Genomic DNA, 20741 nt, shown 5'->3' on the forward strand with positions numbered 1-20741 from the left:
GGGCCTCCCCCGACCCGGAAGTGCACCAGAAATGACCTCTTCCGGGTCGGGAGAGGCCCGTACGCATGCGCACAAAGGATTTTCGGCGATTTTTTGCCGATTTTTCAGATCGCCGCTGCGCCGCGCGCCGTGAGAGCGGGCGGCGGCAGCGGGCGGCGGGGGTCGTCGCGGGCCGGATTGGAAGGCCGATTGGGCCGCATCCGGCCCGGGGGCCGTAGTTTGGGGACCCCTGCTCTAGATGTATATATACTTGTAACTTTTCTAAGCAAGCCTGCCTTTCTGAGATTATGCTGTAACTCAGGATGAAACTGTAAGTAAACTCTATCTTATTTTATAAACACTGTGTTGTGTATTTCTTTTAAGAGGGACAAAGGGGACCTTTGCCAGGAAGTGTAATATTGAACTATAAAGTGTAATATTGTTATAGAGATTCTAGCGAATCTAACGCACATGCTTTGCTGCGCACAAAAGGGGAATGTCACTCTGCTAATATTGGAAGCTTGCTAACACAAGCTTGGATAGGATCTATCTAATAATATATCCTAATCCACATCCCTAACATTCCCATAAGAGGAAGACCTTTTGCTTCTCACGAAAAGGTTCCCCAGTTCAATCCCTGGCATCTCCAGCTGGCCTGGAAAAAGACTCCTTCCCGAAACACTGGAGAGCTGCTGCCAGTCAGTGTGGACAATACTGAGCCAGTATATACTGCTCACGTATGGTAAAATGTTCCTTGATTGTATCACTTCAGACTGCAGGGGAGAGGGGAGATCACATAACTAAGTACAGTCAAACCTCGGTTGTCGAACATAATCTGTTCCAGAAGACCGTTCAACTTCCGAAACGTTCAACAACCGAAAACTGAAAGCAGAAGCCTCAATACAATAGGGAAACTCAAAACAGAAGGCGTGTAGCACGTTTGGCTTCCAAAAATCGTTAAAAAAACTGGAGCAGTTACTTCCAGGTTTTTGGCTTTCAGGAGTCGAAACGTTTGAAAACGGAGCCGTTCGAGAACTGAGGTTTGACTGTATTCCACTTAGTTCAAAAAGCAGATGTTGTGAAAGTTTTGTTTTATTTTACTTTATTTTATTTGCCGCCCTATACCTGCAGATCTCAGTTTGGTTCACAGAATAAAATCAAAATATAAAACCAGAAAATACATAATCAAAATAAAATAACAACCCAATAACCCCACCCTAAAAAAACACAACCATTTTAAAAGTGCACAGGACGCCAATCAAATCAACCAAAGGCCTGGTTAAAAAGGAACTTATTGCCTGGCGTCTGAAGGTGTATAACGGAAGGCTCTTCTCCCCAATAACACTTGTCTTCCATGTGTTTAAAAATTCCTCCCACCCCCCACAGGGGCAACATTCAAGCAGCAGATCCCAGGAACAGTTTGGTCCTTGCCTGGAGAGTCTCACAGTCTGTTAGGAATTGGAATGAGACCCAAAGGGGCATTATTGGCAAGACCACGGGAAAAGCCACCCTGTTAAGCGGGTGAGAGAGTTCCTTTGTTGTTTCGCTGAAAAGCAAAAAGTGCTGGCTCAAAAAAAAAAAAAACCCCAGCCGAAAAAAATTCCACCCGCTGCCCAGTGACCTGCATTCCCAGCCGGAATAAAGAGGGAGAGACCGGCAAATTTGGCTCCCAGCCTCTCGGAGGCTCAAATTACTGTGCAAACAGTGATTAAAACAGCCAGCTGAGCGCAACAGATATTTTCTCCCTTACGCGGGCTGCAAAACATAACATGTCCCATGCCTCAAAAAAATAAAAAACCATAAACAAAGACAGGCAGAACAAGATAGCATCTTAAAACAGCTATGAATCACATTCTACCACTACCAAAACCACTGATCAGGCGAAACACTCATCTAGTCCATCATCCTATCCTCAAAGCGGCCACCGTGACACCCCTATGGGAAGCCCACAAACAAGCAGGAGATGAGAGCAATGGCACTCTCCCCACCCTCCAATTCCCAGCAGCTGGCGTCCACCAAATCCACTTCCTTATTGGAGAAGCAAGCATGTATGGCGGGGGTCAGCAACCTTTTTCAGCCGTGGCCCACCGTCCCCTCAGACCTTGGGAGGGGGCGGACTATATTTTGAGGGAGGGAGGGGAATGAACGAATTCCTATGCCCCACAAATAACCTAGAGATGCATTTTAAATAAAAGGACACATTCTGCTCATGTAAAAACACCAGGCAGGCCCCACAAATAACCTAGAGATGCATTTTAAATAAAACCACACATTCTACTCATGTAAAAACACACTGATTCCCGGACGTCTGCGGGCCAGACAGATTGAGAAGGCGATTGGGCTGGATCCAGCCCCCCGGGGCCTTAGGTCGCCTACCTCTGATCTATGGGAATGAATGCCACAGAACAGCTTCCCTCGGAACAAGGAAGTTTTAAGTCATAAGGAAAACACAAGTTGTTAATGATCTACCTGCTGTAATCTGAGTTTCCTTGTTTGCCTCCACTAATTCCACATCACAGACATTATTCAAACACCCACTAACACAATGAAAATACAGTAAGACTGGGCAAATAAAGCAGGAAAAGTTGGGACTGGTGTAAAATTTGAAAATTACCTCCCTACATACCAGCCGCCGCCGAAGGGAAAAGGGATTTGTCAACGGGTCTACCACTGCAATAAGCGTCATGCTTTTCTAGGAAGTGGATTATGAAACGGAGAGCATCTAAGAGGCATGGGAGGCATATTTATTCTAACCCTGGGGTGGGATAACAAATCCAGCAAGTTTAATAGGCCAAGTTCACTGGGAGCTGTGTGCAAGTTATTACAGCACCAGTGGGTGTGGTGGAATGATTTTTTTTTAAAAGTGAAACCTTCCTTTGAAGTCTGCTTAGACGTGCAGAATGCAATTAAATATTGCTCTGCAGCAGGCGCAGAATGACAGATAATCCCATGCCGTTTATTATAAAATTGGCCTCGTTGCCTCTCTTGAAACAAGGTCAGCAGCTTGCAGGTCTGCATTACGGCTTCCCACACTACCGGCTCCGCAAGGGAAGGACAGCTGGACGTGCAAGGGAGGAATATTCCCTGCGTACAAAAGTCCTCGGGATGCTGGCGTTCAGCATCTTATTAAAACCACAGCGCTGCAATAAATATGTCAAGCAAAGAAAGGACGTCTTGGAAGCCTGGGAAGTCCTAATCAAGACTCTAATAGTTTCCCCGGTTAAAAGCCCATCTAACCTCAGTAGATGCTTGGCTCAGAAACTGCTGCTTTGGAGCAGAGGCCTATTTGGGTTTGGCGTCCATTTCTGTGTTTTGCTTTACATAAAACACAAGAGCAAGATTCCTTCTCTACCACTCCCCGTACTCCAGATTTCATTCCGTAACCCAAAATCCTCTTCTCCCCCAGAGATCCACATGGCTACTGTGCAGTGTCTCCTATCTCAAGCTCTGTAGGCAGCTTGGATCTCAGTGAGGTTGCTCCCAGTGGCCAATTAATATTCTCTACAGCTTTTGAAACCTAGACAAACCTAGACAGCATCTTAAAAAGCAGAGACATCACCTTGCCTACAAAGGTCCGTATAGTTAAAGCTATGGTTTTCCCAGTAGTGATGTATGGAAGTGAGAGCTGGACCATAAAGAAGGCTGATCGCCGAAGAATTGATGCTTTTGAATTATGGTGCTGGAGGAGACTCTTGAGAGTCCCATGGACTGAAGCTGAGGCTCCAATACTTTGGCCACCTCATGAGAAGAGAAGAATCCTTGGAAAAGACCCTGATGTTGGGAAAGATAGAGGGCACTAGGAGAAGGGGACGACAGAGGACAAGATGGTTGGACAGTGTTCTCGAAGCTACAAACATGAGTTTGACCAAACTGCGGGAGGCAGTGGAAGACAGGAGTGCCTGGTGTGCTATGGTCCATGGGGTCATGAAGAGTCGGACACGACTAAACAACAACAGCTTTTGAAATGTGCTTGTGGGAAGTGTTTTGTTTTGTTTTTTACGGTTTTGTTGTTTCTGTTTTAACTACTGTATTTATTTTGTGCTTTTATCCTGTATTTTTATCTTGTGAACTGCCCTGAGATCTTTGGATGAAGGGCGTTTTATGAATTTAATAATAAAATAATAATTAGCCGCTAACATCCAAGCTTAATAATAATCAGCCAGAGAGAGCTGGCTTCAGTGTTTTACCTAAAGTGGTGGAGGGATGTAGACTCTCCAGATGCCGTTGCACTGCAACTCCCATCACGCCTCACCTTTGGTCATGCTGGCTGGGGCAGATGGGATTAGGAGTCAAGCAAACAGCTGGAGGGACGCAGGATCCCCACCCCTGGCTTAAACAGCAGAAGCAGCAAGGAACCAATCAGATATCCAGCACCAAAAAGGTTAGAGGTTTGCTCTGCAAAAGAAAGGGGGGAAAAACCCTCTGTTTTTTGCAGATTGGGTTTGTGGTGGCATTTGTGAACAACCAACCTGGCAGAGAGTATAAAATCAGATCAAAGTTCGGGCAAGCAAATACACTGCCTGCTTTCGGGTAAGTAAATAAAACTGGCACAGGTCGATTTTATCCAACACCACTTTTGTCTACAAGGACCAAGCCATTATTGTCTCCATGTTTTAACTGGGGTAGGGGGACAACTTTAAGTTAAGCAATACATTTGATTTTTTTAAAAAAGAAAGAAAGAAATTCCTTAGACATGCCTGAAGAAGTTCTTAGAGCATCGAGAGCTGCCATTGCCAGCATGTTCAGTATGATTTGATGTAATAAAAAGTCATGCTTCACTTACTCCTTATTGAAAAGGTGAGAAAAGACACCAGAAACAAAAAAAGCAGAGTATTAAATGTATGTAAATGTAATAGTGTACACGTTCCAGAAAGGAACCAATTTAGTTTATGCAAGATGCTAATAAGGACCAAAAGATATGTGTGTGTGTGTGTGTGTGTGTGTGTGTGAGAGAGAGAGAGAGAGAGAGAGAGAGAGAGAGAGAGAGAGAGAGAACGAGAGAACAAACACCTACTTAAAGGCAATGCTATACATATTAGTATTAGTGAAGAAGGGGAAATAGCAGCATCAGATTTGTGTGCAGAAGGATCCGATTCAATCCCCAGCACCTGCAGGTAGGGTTAAAAACGTTCCCTATCTGAAACCCTGGCAGCTAGTCAGCTAGTCAGACCAGGGGTGCCCAAACCTTTTTCAAAGAGGGCCAGATTTGATGAAGTGAACATGTTGTTGAGCTTTTTTTTAGGACTGAATTGTTGAGCTTTTTTTTTTACAATTTTACCCCAAAATTGTTGAGCTTTTTTTGCCACAGGAGCCAGATTAAATCGACCAGCAGGCCCCTGAAACTGACTTCTTTGGACATGCCTGGTGTAGACAGTCCTGAACTAGATGGAACAAGGGTCTGGCTAGGTATAAGGCAACTTCCTATGTTCTTATGGAAATTATGGGAAAGCCTTGCTTTAAGGCCACATCACCTGCCTTAAGTTAATTTGCCTGCTAAAGACATGGGGGGAAACCCAGAGTAATAAAGCTTCTAGTGAAAAATCTATGTACTGGTGTGTGTGTGTGTGTGTGTGTGTGTGTGTGTGTGTGTGTGTGTAGCAATACCGGCAGTGGCACAACAAAAGAATTCCAGTGAACTTAATAATTAATAGTTCTCAAGAACACCTAGTACCAAATGACAAGCCAAGCTAAAAATAGTTCAGAAATGCTGGGAACACTAAAACAGCAGCAACAAGATAAATCGGAGAAGCCCTCCATCGGAGAGATTTAATGCTGTTGGAAAGGTTACACGAATTCCCCCCCAGGTTGTTAAATGTTAAGAAGCACAGACGAAGGAACAACATCCCTCTACAAATGATACCAACAATGAAGGGGGTGTTGAATATCCTCTGCAAAAGGAATCTGTTCCATCCAGGTTCACTTAAGAGGTAACAGAAAATGCTGTCGTTGAATGCGGATTCTGCAGGCATTTAAAGGTGAAATAAAAGCATTAATTCAGATTACTTTGGAGTCATCAGAAAAAACATGAGAACATGAAAGAACCTGGCAGGATGAGACAAAAGGTATGCCTAGTCCAGCATCCTACTTCTTGCAGTGGCCATTGAGACACCTCTTGGAAGCCCACCAGGAGGCAGCAAGGCCACAGCCCATTTCTGTTCCTCAATGAGCACACTAACCTTAGAATACAGTGGTGCCTCGCTTAACGAATGCCCTGCTTAATGAAATTTCTGCTTAACGAAAGGTTTTTTCTAGCGGAGGTTGCCTCGCTAGACGAATTCATTTTATGAAAAATTCATCTAGCGAATTGCGGTTTCCCATAGGAATGCATTGAAATTCAATTAATGCATTCCCATGGGCAAAAAAAAATTCAATGCATTCCTATGGGATTCGCTAGACGAATTTTTCGCTATAAGAAAAGACCCGTGGAACGAATTAAATTCTTCTAGCGAGGCACCACTGTACGGCCATCATGACTAAGAGGCACTGGTAAGGTGAACTTCTAGGAATTTGGACGGTAGGGCTATCATCCTCCATATGAACAGGGAAGTTGAAACAGCCACCCCACTAATCATTGTCATCGGCACCCCACCCCCCACTCCCCATGTCTCAGGACACATGGAAACTTACATTTGAGTACAATAGCTATGAACATCTTGGCAGTCACTTTCACATGAGACTGAACAGCCTACCCATAGACCGTTCCAAGGCTCAATCTCTTCCACCCCTGACCATGTAAGCCAGTCCTTGAGCAATCTGGAGCCCCCCCCCCAGCACTGGCTGGACCTGATGAGAAAAGCAGTCAAAAACACAGAGAAGGGACCAGATTGCTGAATACAGAAATATAAAGGTTATCATCTCCAAAATTATGGAGTTTCCAGACCTATAAACAGGAGCTGAAGGGAGCATATATGGTTCACCCCCTCCCCATTTTATGCTCACAGAGCAACCTTGTGAGGTGGGTTCGGCTGAGACTCACCCAATGAGTTTCATTCCTGGGTGGGGATTAGAACCCTGCTCTCCCAGGTCCTAGTCAAACACTCTAACCACGACACCACAGTGCTCTCTCTATGTATGAGCCAGAATGGTCCAAAACGGGGTGCGCCTGACTATCAAAAGAATTCCAGGGCGTTAATTTCAGTACGGCAGAGAAAACCCTTCATACCTTACCATGTATGAATAAGCCCTTATTATCTCCAAAATCATAATAAAGAGATCACCACAAACCACAAGAGTGACGACAATCCCCACTATTGATAGCATCAGTTGTTCCGAAGCTGTCAAGCTTATTTGTGCCTCATGTCAAAGCTAATGAGCAAGTACCGGTTTATTTTTCTTGGCCACCACACATCTCTGAAAGAAAGAGGTAAACTGGAAAAGTAGGACTTGCCACCATCAAGAACTTCAAGAACTAAAAAAAAGCAAATAAAATGATTAACCTTATCCTTATTTTCTTGTTTTTAAATGTTACGTGTTAGTTTGGATTTTTGTATTGGTATCGGTGGGGTGGGGGATTGTTGTTTAGAGGCTTCTGTTGGGGAGCATATTTTTTATTAGTTTATTTACATTACAGTCGTATCTCGGTTTAAGTCCGCTGTGGTTTGAGTACTCTCGGTTTGAGTACTCCGCGGACCCAGAAGTGTTTACTTCCGGGTTCCGCGACCTGCAGATGCACAGAAGCGATCTGCGCAGCACATGCATACGCAGAAGCGCTCTGCACGGCGCGCGCATGCGCAGAAGCGCTCTATCGGCGCTTTGCACATGCGCGGAACAGACGCTCCGTTTAAGTACTGCTCAGGGAGCGAACGGCTCCCCAGAACGAATTGTGTCCATAAACCGAAGTACGACTGTAGCATTGTAATTTGTCATAATTATTTTTATTAAGTATTTCGTGCTGCTGTAACTTTGCGTTTCCATGCGCTGCTCTGGTTCACCAGAAGTGGCTTAGTTATGCTGGCCACATGACCCAGAAGCTGTCTGCGGACAAACGCCAGCTCCCTCGGCCTATAGAGCGAGATGAGCGCCGCAACCCCAGAGTCGTCCGCGACTGGACCTAATGGTCAGGGGTACCTTTACCTTTACCTTTGTGTTGTGAACTGCCCTGTTTGTATAGGGCGGTATACAAATTTAATAAACAAACAAACGCAGGGACTGCGCCTGTCACTCACCGGAGGTCTGGCTATGCAGAGGTACAATTTACAGGTCCTGTGCCACCCATTTTGGATCTACACTACTCATCAACCCCAACCAACACAGCTGATGGGAATCACAGCCCCAAACATCTGGAGGTTGCCAGGGTTGGGGAAGGCTGATGTAGAGCAGGGGTCGGCAACCTAAGGCCCATGGGCCACAAGCGGTCCACGGGGGTCATATAACTGGTCCACAAGCCACCCCTGAACCGAGTGGCTTGCTCTGCGAGTCCCCGTGCAGTGCACTAAACTGGCGCAACGTGGGGACTTGCTTTTGGTGCGCTGGAAATCGCGTCTGCACATGTGTAGACACAAACGCCAGTAATCGCGGAAGGGCGCACTCATAATCCGGCCCACGGAGGGATCTCCACTAGAGAACCAGCCCAGGCAAGGTAAACCTTGCCGACCCCTGATATAGAGGTGACCATCTTTTTCAAGTTCTGCTAGTAAGCTCCTGGAGGCCACTGGCTGTTCACAGTAGCAGACAAGGTGCTGGGATAGGTTGACACTGGCTTGACATAGCAAAGCAGTCCTTCTGATCTAATACCAAGAGCAGTGGTGTGTGGACTCTGTTGGAATGCATGAGCAATCACAAGGGCAGCTTACGTGGTCATTCATCAGTCTCTCTTTATTCGGTGTCATCTGTTGAATTCTGAATCACGAGTGTCCTCTCTGGCTCCCATCAGGACAGATGCAGGTTTGCATCCAAGCACCACAAAACCAGCGCACGGCTTGCCGAATTACAACCAATTATCTTTTAAAAACTGGCAAGAGCCCAACTCCAGGCGTCATCTAAACACGTCGCTTTTTGCAGCTGTTACACCCACCGCATTCTGCTGTTTTGAAAACCCTCATGACCTCAGTAGCATTACGGTCACTTTCCCCCACAAGTTAGCTGGTTCTAATCAGCAAGACCTTCTCCAGCAGAGTGTCATTTGACGTTGCCGCTCAAAACCACAAACTTAAAGAGAAAACCGCAAGCAGATAGAAGCAAACATACACACACTCGGAAAAATCAGTGTTACCAAAGCAGGAAGACTGCTAGGGTAAAATCCTGGCCGAAGATGGAAAAAGGCAAGGAAAGGAGATAAGAAGAAACTAAGCGTGCCGCCAGACCAGTGGTTTCCAAACTGCAGTCTGGAGAGTCCTGGGGCTGCTTGTGGATCTGCTTTCGTATGCAACAGGTCCCTGGTTAAATCCCAGGTAGGACTGGTAAAGTCTCCTGGTCTGAAACCCTGGAGAATACTGCTAATCAGTGTAGACCGGTGTTCCTCAAATTGGGTCCCCAGCTGTTATTGGACTACAACTCCCACCATCCCTGACCTTGACCACTAGTCCTGCAACCAGGGGCAATGGGAGTTGTAGCCCCACAACAGCTGAGGACCCAAGTTTTTAGAAACATTTGTGTAGATAAGACTGATCTAGACAGACCAATCAGACTCAGCACAAGGTAGATTCCTGTGTAGGAAGCGGCAGCAAAGGGCAGAAATCCAACCGTTAAGAACATCAAAAGTGCCTGGCTTCTGGCTGGGTACAGGGAGCAGCTCATCTAGTCCAGCATCCTGCTCTCAGAGTGGTCAAGCAGATGCCTCAATGGGAAGCCTGAACAAAGGAGCTGAGCGCAACAGCCCCTCTCCCCACTTGCGATTCCTACCAACTGCTATTGAGTAGCATATCACCTCTGAAAAGTCCTTGGATCTGTTGTATCTAAAGAAGCCAAGGATGTGTCATCTCCCTGCCCGTCTTTCCACCAACCCTCTGGAGCAGACCTGGGCTGGAAAAGGGGACGTGTGGGGGGGGAGATGGGGGGGAGCCCTTGCACTAAATAGACAACTCCGTTGGGTACAACCCATGGCTTTGGATGCAAGGTTGGGAAAATTCCAAATAGGAATCAGGTTTCTTTAACACATTTTTATTTTCTTTTTTGGAAAATAATGCAGTACAAGAAACGCAACAGACACAGTTAATTCAGCCCAATCACGCAGCTCAGTTCCTACGGTCCTCCAGACAGCCAAATGCACAGAAAAGCACACGTTTAAGTTACTGTGACCTTTGAACCCACAAACTGCTCACAAGGGAGGGGGGGCATAATGTGGGTTTTCTGGAAAACAACTAGCAAAATAAACTGCCCTCAAGGAAAGAACAGGTCTTTTGAGCAGCAAATGGCACCCCTGTGGTTTTCGCACCTATGTTCTAGGCTTGTATGGCTAGGAGGCAGCTTCAAAGGATTCAAAAATATCTGCTGGAAAAACCACTTAACATAACTCTCCCAAGTTGTAAACAGGACTGCTTTGTGCGCAAGGAGAAATTGCCGTCGCTGGAGGGCATTTTGAAAAAGTCACTTATTGTTTGCAATTGTGCATTTCTCTAAACTAAAAGCGTATTTGGATTTTCATGGGCCGCTAAGCTCCAATAAGAAACGGGAAGGGGGAATCATCAACCATGTCTGCCTAGCTTATGTTTTAAAATAAAATAAAATCAGAAGCTCGAAAGAGACATAGCATTTTGATGGCAAAAAGCTACATCTATGCAGGCTCCCAGGCAACTCCTCCCTTGTGCACATACACCAAACAGGAAAACGGCACCGTGAGGTTTTAAGACTAAACTACACACAACCAGCAGGAGAAATACTTCAGGATCCTAGGCACAAGCATGACATTTTGAGATTTTTCCAGTCCATTTCGAAGATATCTGTCTCTCTCACTTCTAATTTTTTGTACCGTACGTTGGAAATCATTTGTGGGGAGTGGGGAATAACTGAAAACAAAAGCAGTTGTGGAATAGAAACAACACAGAGTTTTTTTAAAGTTTAAAAGAGTCAGATCAAAATGGTGTGCTAGAAAAGCAGCCATCAAGCACCTAAAACTTAACCCTGCACCTGTTCTCTGTGGAGAAGATATGCTGTGGTTGGATGTTGCCCTCTGAAAGGGTGTCACCCAACACATTTACTACCCGCTGCCCCTCCAGTGTTGGGAGACACCCAGAGAACAGCCTCCAATGAGGACCCCCAAATGCCTGTGCTGGTTTGTATGGGAGTGGGCAGTCCTTTAGATACCTGTGCCCCACGGGTGCCTGAAAGTTAAAAACAGCACTCTGGATTGTATCCAGAAACAACAGGAGGGCAGTGGAGCTGTTTTAAAACACAAAAAGGCAAAGAGGTGTGAAATTCCCCTTTCTCTCAAGGGCCGTAAGTTCAGTGGTACAGCACAACTTTCCAAGTTTCAGTCCTTGGCATCTTCAGGTAGGGATGGAGAGCTGCCTGAACTCAATGTGGACAATACGGGGCTGGATGGATCAATGGTGTGACTCAGGGTAAGGCAGTTTTACTACCCTCCTCACTTCAGGAAATGATCTGCAGCTATGCCTTCAGGGTCAAATACATTACTGTATCTACTCTTCCACCACACAAAACGCTAGCCCCCAAGTGTGAGTTGTAGGTCAACCACCAGATTTTTACGGGACACTTCCTCAGCCCCCTGCAGACTGGCGCAGTTGGAGAAACTTGGCCAATCTTGTTCCTACAAAAGACTTCCCCCTGCTAACGGGGTAACAGGGTATTCTGCAACATTCAGAAACCAGTGTGGACATAGCAAGGATCAGCAGCTATCCATCTGAACCGGTTCACTGCTGAAACAGCAGGTCTCTCCCAAGCTCCAGCCCTCTTGACAATGAAAACAGACAGTGTCTAGATCAGTAGGCTCTCATGATGACCCAATATCTTGTTCTATAAATGTGTGAGGTCCTATTGCAACAGATACAGGAACATAGGAAGCTACCTTACATGGAGGTCAAGGCCATTGGTCCATCTAAGCTCAGTATTGTCTACACCAGGCATCCCCAAACTTCGGCCCTCCAGATGTTTTGGACTACAATTCCCATCTTCCCCGACCACTGATCCTGTTAACTAGGGATCATGGAAGTTGTAGGCCAAAACATCTGGAGGGCCGCAGTTTGGGGATGCCTGGTCTACACTCATGGCAGCAGCCCTCCAGGAACATAGAATTGTAGAGTTGGGAACCCAATCTTGGCCAACCCCATGCAATGCAAGAACCTCAACTAAGGATCAATGACCAAACTCTGCTTGGAAACCTCCAAGGAACAGAGTCCACCACATTCTGGGGGAGTCTGTTCCATTGCTGAACTGCTCTTATCTGTCAGAAAGTTATTCTTGATGTTTAGTCAGAGTCTCCTTTCTTGTAACTTGAAGCCATTGCTTCAAGCCCTACCCTCTGGAGCAGGAAAAAACAAACTTATTCCATCTTCCATGTAACAGGGTTTTAGACAGAAGACTCTTCACCAAATGTATTGCTCTGCTTTCCTTTGGACCACACCAGTGAGTCCAAGAGGGGGGTCTTCCATCTGGGCAGCCCAGGACCTCCATGCACACTGGCCAGGCTTTCACCCCGGGGGTCACTTCAGTACTGCCAACACAGCGGTTTGACTTCAGCCCTGGAGGAGGACTCCATTGTCTATCGAGTCAGACGGATGCCAACAAAAACAACAGCCCATATACTATGAGAAGTGTGCAAAGAGATGTGAGCCCAGATTTGTTTTATACCTATTTTCTAGAAGGGAGCAACTCACACAAGACTAGGAAGAAACAGGGTGAGCGTAAGGGAGTGGCGTTGATTGTTTAATGACTGTTCATCACACAAGTTTTTATTTCAGCTGCTGCCATGCGTTTACTGAAAACCCAATAAAAACCGCTGATAGGCAGTGCCATGCAACAGCAGGCACATGCTGGATGCAGTGCCAGAACAACTAGTGAATGAGACTCTTTCACTCCCTAGCTGTTTGGACACTCCTTCCCTCCTTTGCACTACTCAGTATCCCAAACACACCCAGTCCCCGAAGCAAAAGATTATCCATTTATTAAAGAGGAAATGCACTGCAGAGAACTTGCCAGCTATGGTTTCAAAGGCCAAACTCATCACAAGCGAAAGTCCAGAGGGGAAGCGACGTTTATGATCGAAACAAGTGCATTTACATGTTATGACTGGGAAGAGAAGAGTCAGTGGTAGACTTGAGGAAGCTATAAACCGTAAGAGAAAGGCTGCAGTGTATTGCCTACTCTCTAAGAAGGCGCTGCTCACAAATTACGCCAGATGTTCCACTCCCAGTTTATGTCAGCCTTGGGACCAACACTTCAGATTAGCATCTGAAGAGGGGTTTTTTATTATCCCCCATCATTAGCTTGCAAGCTGCTATCAGATGCTCTGAAGGCACCTGGTGGTGTAGTCTCCATCTCTGAAGCTACCGGTAAGGAGGTCAGGGCCTGACCAAGCCTTCTCCCTGCTTATCTTAAGTCTCATTTAGTAGGGACCTGTGGTTCAGGAGCAACAGGAAAGGCAGCCAGGGTATTGGGCTTCTCTGTGTGCTTGCCTAGAAGATCCCCTCCAGGACATCATCAGTTTCCAAACAGATTCAGACTTCTCAACAGTCGGAGGCTGGCTTAAACACAGCTACCGTACTCTTGATTTGATGCGTTCAAATGTCTAGCCAACCTAATTCACAAAAAAATACAGCTCATCTCCATGTATAAGTAAGCCACACCAGGCTTTCTCCTCTTTCGTAAAGAGACAACATTGCACAGTCACACATAATCCTGTAAGCATAACAAACCCTGGAAAAGAGAAGATGGGAATGCAGGTTTGGCTAACGATGCACTCCAGACCATTCATTATGGAGCTCAGTTGGGCACCAAACTACCGGCAGCCCCTGCCCCTAAAGTTCAAATGTGCTTTTAGCTTGTAAGGCGCTTTGCACCTGTTTTTTATTTCGACTTTACAGTATCCTTATTGCAGCGTTCAAAATTTGTCAGGTGCGACAAGCATTTTGCACCTGGCTATCAGTGCCAGGGCACTAGGATGGCGCCTGACGTCTCCACCATCTGGAGGTGCATCCTTGAATCTTGACTGTTTTCACACTGGCAACACATTCTATAGAATTCTATTCATTATATCGTATCTGCACAATCAGAATGAATTTCAGGAACAAAAACATCATACTGGAAAAATACGACTTTTGAACCATCTGGTCCAAAAACGGCAACTAGGCATTCCGTTTTGGCAACTGTAACCCTGCTTATGGTGCTGGAGGAGACTCTTGAGAATGCCATGGACTGCAAGAAGATCAAACCTCTCCATTCTGAAGGAAATCAGCCCTGAGTGCTCACTGGAAGGACAGATCCTGAAGCTGAGGCTCCAATACTTTGGCCACCTCATGAGAAGAGAAGACTCCCTGGAAAAGACCCTGATGTTGGGAAAGATGGAGGGCACAAGAAGGAGAAGGGGACGACAGAGGACGAGATGGTTGGACAGTGTTCTCGAAGCTACGAACATGAGTTTGACCAAACTGCGGAAGGCAGTGGAAGACAGGAGTGCCTGGCGTGCTATGGTCCATGGGGTCACGAAGAGTCAGACACGACTAAACGACAAAACAACAACAACAACAACCACCCTGCTTTAAGGAACCATTTGGCGCCTAGTTTGTATAATTGAGTTTCTAACACTGTCTTATTGGCTTGAGCCATTATTACTTCCATCTTCGAGACATTTCAGAAGGCCAACAAGCATGCTCATAGCCAAGCTGAGGTTTGAAACGAGGTCCCTGAAGTACATATGACCCCAGCCGTCCAGAAAACAACACCAGGAACATTTCTTGAGTCAAAAGCAACAGCAAAAGCTCAGAGCTGTCAAGACAGAGAGGATGCATTGGATAGTTGTGTTCTCAATCAACCAACACCTACATAATGGGGTATACTGGAGGGTATACAGGAGGTAATGAAAATGTATTTAATGAAGGACTGCTTACTAGGAGGCAAGCAGGAAGAGGCCCACCTCGCAAACCACCATGTGATGGGTGAAAGCTGTGACAGGGAAACTTTTCAGCCCGAGGACCACATTCCGGCATGGCAAATCTTCCAGGAGCCTCATGCAAATAATGGGTGGGACCAGAGGCAAAAGTAGGCAGAGAAACAGATGCAAGCCTTATTTTTGTACAGTCCGCTGTATTCCAGCAACACAGAAGTCCAAGGCTTCTGGCTTTTTGTCACAGGTTCCTGACACTCACACACAATTCTCCATCCAGGAAATATGGAGTAATTATCACAGGTAAAGGACACATTCCAGCCAGGTGAAGGCACTTCGGAGGATGGGGAGCAGGGCTGGTGAGGGGCATCTTCTGGGGAGAGTCCTGAAGTCCATTTGGTCCATTTGTTAAAGGAAGAACATTTGGGTGGGAGGGTGGAGAAGCAAGGCAGGCAAGTGCCTCCTACAGAAAAAAAGATGCAACACATTTTGATATGGCTCTTAAGTTTGCATTCACTGTGAATTCCCATATTCATGGGAACATGTTGGCTTATTAATTGGTAGAACCACTTGAGAAAAGCTGTATTATTTTTTTTAAAAAAATCCTTACGCACAGGCGCGCACGCACATACCCACCACCCCAGCAACCTGGGGTCACATTCTTCTGTTTGTTAATAAAAGATTCAGGCTGGCATCCTAATAACATATTCAGAACCGCGGCTCAAAATGCACATCATAGACATTCTTTAAGCCTCAAACACCAAAGCAAGAATCGCAAGCTACTGTCATTATGCCCTTTGTTTAAAAATGGCATAAGCATATTTAACCTACCCAAAACCATGCAATTAGTATGAGCGCAACGCTGAGGCTTCAAGAAAAGGAATTTTTAAAGAGACACTAATGTGCCAAGTATTTAAAGCCTGGTGCCAGCTCACTCGGTGCACACTGTGTCAAGCCCATTGCAGAGCATCGTCAGTGAATCCTGAGGTGTCACTGCGCATCTGACGACACTCTGTCCAATCCAGTTCCACAATACGCTCTTTATGTAACTGCCACACAGCAATGAGACCAAGAAAGGGAAGGGAACAGAATTGATCATACAAGCACGAAAACAGGGATGAAAAGATACGCATCACTTTTTATTTTTTAAAAAAATGTCCACTGCATTTTAATAGACTGCATTTGCAGAGCCCACCTAGAAAAACACAGCTGCCGCTAAGACACTGTACTGCCAGTTTGTATGGCGTGGATTTCATTCCTAACACTAGGCAGAGCTCTAGGTGGGCAGTTTGGTACTGTGGACACAGAAACTGGCAAGAACCAGTTTATACTCTCAGTAAAATCAAACAGTAAAGCTTCTCCTGGATTGATCCACTTCAGGCTGCCGCAGGTGGGAATGGCATATTTCAGCACTCAGCTATGCAAGTTATCTAGCATGTTAGGGAGAAAGGTTCAGTCTAGATTTCTCCCAGTCATTATCTTTGGAGCTTTTGCCATAATTATATGATTTTCAAGTGTGGTCCAAGGTAGCACTCTGGCCTCTCTTGGTTCAGATATACGGTCCGGTATACCTGAAGGAGCGTCTCCACCCCCATCGTTCTGCCCGGACACTGAGGTCCAGCTCCGAGGGCCTTCTGGCGGTTCCCTCACTACGAGAAGCTAAGTTACAGGGAACCAGGCAGAGGGCCTTCTCGGTAGTGGCACCCACCCTGTGGAATGCCCTCCCACCAGAGGTCAAAGAGAACAACAATTACCAGACCTTTAGAAGGCATCTCAAGGCAGCCCTGTTTAGGGAAGCTTTTAATGTTTGATGGATTTCTGTATTTTAATGTTTGATGGATTTCTGTATTTTAGAATTTCTGTTTTGTTGGAAGCCGCCCAGAGTGGCTGGGGGAACCCGGCCAGATGGGCGGGGTATAAATAATAAATTATTATTATTATTATTATTATTATTATTATTATTATTATTATTTGGTGTTAGGAACCCAGATATATATTCTAGGAGCCAAATGGCTACTTAAACCAAGATTACAGGCACCAAAACAGAATGTCTAGTTTGCCTTTTTGGGGCAAGATGGCTCTAATGTCTTATTTTTCAAATGATGGACTGACTGTGATTGATTATCAGTTAAACATGGGGCTAGTTCAGATGACAACCCTGAGCTAGGTTAAGAGCTTTGATAACTTAAAGAAGAAAAGTCCCTTGATCCAGGGACAGTCCATATATATCTATATATATTGGACTATTCCAACTGCTTCTTCTTAATGGAGACAGCTGCTGCTCAGGCTGCATAGAAAAAGCATTTTGGTTCCAGAAATTCATTCTGTTATGCAGATAAAATATAACTGATAGAATCCTACAGGATGGGGTATTAGTGTGTGAAAACAGTCCAGATCCAATGATCCCCAAGCGTGCACCTCCAGGTGGTGGAGACGTCATGGTATGGCCGTCCTGGTACCCGGACATGTTCACTTGGTCGGAAGTTGTCAGAAGCCAGGTGCAACATGTGGCTCGCAAATTTCAAACCCTGGATACATACATGCATATATATTTATTTGTCTACCGCCTTTCCACAATTAAAACCATGCTCCAGGCGGCTTACAACATGAAAAAATACATAACTGCAACATAGCATAAGCAACAACTAAAACATCAAAATATAAACAAGCAAACTGAAGAATTTCCACATAAATCACAAAAACCCAACAGCAACAACAACACCCAACAAAAAAAAACCCACAAACAACACCGTAGCTCAAGAGCATGTTCAGCAGCCACAGTTTTTGTAGCTGGAGTCAGTCAGAGACAGTGTGCAAACTCACCCATGTACCTACTATGGAGTTCCCGAGGGGTCTCTCAACTTTGCACCATTTTACCTGAAAACTGTAGCAGGACAGCAGAGAGGAAGGGAACAAAGTTTGCCAACTTAAGATTTTTAAAGATAAAATATGAGGGGTGCACAGCTTGGCTCTAATGCAGGAGCAAAAAGTGAAACTGACAGGTCCCCTCTACAGCCAGACCCCATACAGATTCAAGGGAATGAGGCACCATTAGCAAATTCCTTATCAGCTAGGGTTGCCATACGTCTGGGAAATCCCAGACATGTCCTCTTTTGGGGGGACCAACAGGCCCATCCAGGGGGATTTTTACATTTTAAAGGAAATGTCTGGGATGGGGGTTATTTATCACCAGCGCCCCTCTTTCCCCGGCTCGGGCTGTCCTCTTTTTTGTTCTTCAAGATATGGCAACCCTATTATCAGCATCACCTTCTTTTTCATCTGTTCCCTCCACGGAGCACCAACTACACTGGTGTGAGAGCCCTTGTGGAAAAAGGAGCGGGCAGGTAATGATCTCCCAATTTACGCTGGCTGGCTGGCAGGAACCCTAGCTATGGGGTAATTGCTTTTCCCCAGAAGCATCAATAGCAATGGCAGGTATGGAAAAGGAATGAATGGCTGAAATTCCCTGGGCAGAGGCAGCCATGGGATCCTCTGTTAAAGGGGTAGCAGTGGGAAGGTGTAGTTTTTTCCCCAAAGAACTAGCTCTTCTAAGGTACAGTAGTCAGTACATTTTATGAGATCACATATTGCATAACTAGCTTAGAAGAATGCTAGTATTTGTATAGCATTAGCAAAAACACCATTCATTTTTATTCTCTGGGAGCACCCCAAAACACATGCATTAACAAATCCTGCAAGAAGTCAACACCATGGGACTCATTCTTCATATCCACAAGTGTGCACTGGTGAAAAGTCACTTATTCTACCACAGGAATACCACTTATTTTACCACCAAGGCAACAGTCATGCCCATCATGGATTCCATAAACCGTGTTTATGGAAGACAATCTTACTCGGCTACGAGTGATCGCCAAATAAGGATTCCTCATAGCTCAAACAATACAGAGATACTGTACCTGAATATACCTTATATTTTTACAGCAAAGGAGTAAAAACTGAGGACTCCAGCACTGAGGGTGCACAGTCCCTTCTCAAACCTTCCCTTTGGAAAGAAGCACATGACACGTCACACATGCCAATTACCTGTGCAGGTAAGAGAAAAATTGTGTACGCAGGCATACAGGGTTTCCCTTACTTTTACTATTACAATTTATTGCCTGCCCTTCACACTAAGATCCCAGGGCGGGAAGCAACAATTAAAACACATTATTAAATCCAGTTTAAAACAAGTTTAAAATTACAAAAATAAAGTGAGTAAACTGAAGGGCAAAATATATGCTAGCTCAATGAAATCTTTGGAACCATGTCCAGTTAACTATATGCAGACACAGACAGAAACAAATACAGTGGTACCTTGGGTTACATACACTTCAGGTTACAGACTCCACTAACCCAGAAATAGTACCTCGGGTTAAGAACTTTGCTTCAGGACGAGAACAGAAATTGTGCTCCGCCAACGTGGGAGCAGTGGGAAGCCCTATTAGCTAAAGTGGTGGCTTAGGTTAAGAACAGTTTCAGGTTAAGAACAGACCTCCAGAACGAATTCTTAACCCGAGGTACTACTGTAAAGTCCCATCTACATTAACGGACAACACAATACCATATGTCAAGAATGCTTTGATGGTGTTTCCTGCTTGGCAGGGGGTTGGACTGGATGGCCCTTGTGGTCTCTTCCAACTCTATGATTCTATGATTCTACCAAGCATGACTTGTAAGTCCTGCCTCCTTTTTTTGTTAACGGCGCCAAATTGCCGTGTTTTAGGTTTTTATTGCCTTTTAACTGGCTTCAATGCAAAAGAGCTACCTTTGTAAGAAAAGAGATTAACAAATGCAACAGCAAAATAATCGATCATGTCTACTCAGAAATAAATCCTACTGAATTCAAACGGGCTTGCTCATCCTGTCATAAGGAGCCCTTGGGACCTGGGCTGGCAATTGCTCCAGTTTCCTAATCCCCAAAGCAAAAAGGGGGCTGAGATGTATGTGAAGCTCCTCCGAGGTCCCAGGTGATGGAACAAGGAAGTCTTTGCAATTCGAGCAGCAGGGTAAAACCTCCTCTCTCGAATTTAAGGGAACCGTTTGGCTTAGGGGCAGCCTTCAAAAGGCACAGAATCAAATCCCAAAGAGTAGGGGAAAAAGGGGGGGGGAGAATATGAGTGTGAAGAAAGGAGCCCTCGCCCCAAATCCCTGCCTCCTGGAAACAGAAAACCTCTCCATCATCCCAAACCCTGGAAGCAGCAGGGACTCCAACTCCATATTCCCCAAGCACGACAAAATCCTAAATATAGGGGCCCTCCTACACTCAAGCAGGGGGTGGGGGGAATGGGGACGAGAAGCCTCCGCCCCACAAAAAAACAACCCTGAAATGCAAAGGCAGTCCAAATCCTCTTTAAGCCCTGAATACGGAGAAGCCCCCCCCCATACCCCCAAAGCTAAAGAGGAGGGCCAAACCCCCACCCCCCAAAAAAGGATGGAGACACCTCGATTTCCACCCCACAGGCACCCCAAAATATGTGCAGGGGGGGAGGGGGTTCCTCTTCCCAGAATGAGGCTGAAACCCGAACGACCCCGCCTCAAATATCAAGCCCCCCCCCAAAAAAGGAAAGGAGAATTCCCCTACAATCCTTCAAGGGGGGGAACCCCTCATATAGGGGGTAGGTCTTATTATAGCGCTGAAAAGCGGGCTTTGGGGTGTGGGGCTCCCAAGGGCGCCCTCGGGGGTTGTTTTGGTGAGGGGGTGAAGAAAGCCCCCCGCTGTGGTTCCCGAGGCCCGCGGCAGGTTCCACGCGAGCCCCCGGCGCGGGCC

General features: G+C 45.9%; 1 protein-coding gene across 3 annotated transcripts in view; it reads right to left on the reverse strand.

Annotated features, from left to right (window-relative positions):
- Positions 1–20741, reverse strand: part of FBXO34 (F-box protein 34) — a 53557-nt gene that overhangs the window by 32604 nt on the left and 212 nt on the right. Inside the window, exon 1 of one of the 3 annotated variants that reach the window (XM_060270965.2) lies at positions 6956–7425. The exons of the other annotated variants lie outside the window; for them this stretch is intronic. The gene's annotated coding sequence lies outside the window, so the exon portion shown is untranslated. Of the gene's footprint in view, positions 1–6955; positions 7426–20741 lie in introns of those variants that run through there. 3 annotated transcript variants of the gene reach the window in all.

This window comes from Zootoca vivipara, chromosome 1 (genome assembly GCF_965207765.1).
Source record: "Zootoca vivipara chromosome 1, rZooViv2.hap1.1, whole genome shotgun sequence".
NCBI lineage: Eukaryota > Metazoa > Chordata > Lepidosauria > Squamata > Lacertidae > Zootoca > Zootoca vivipara.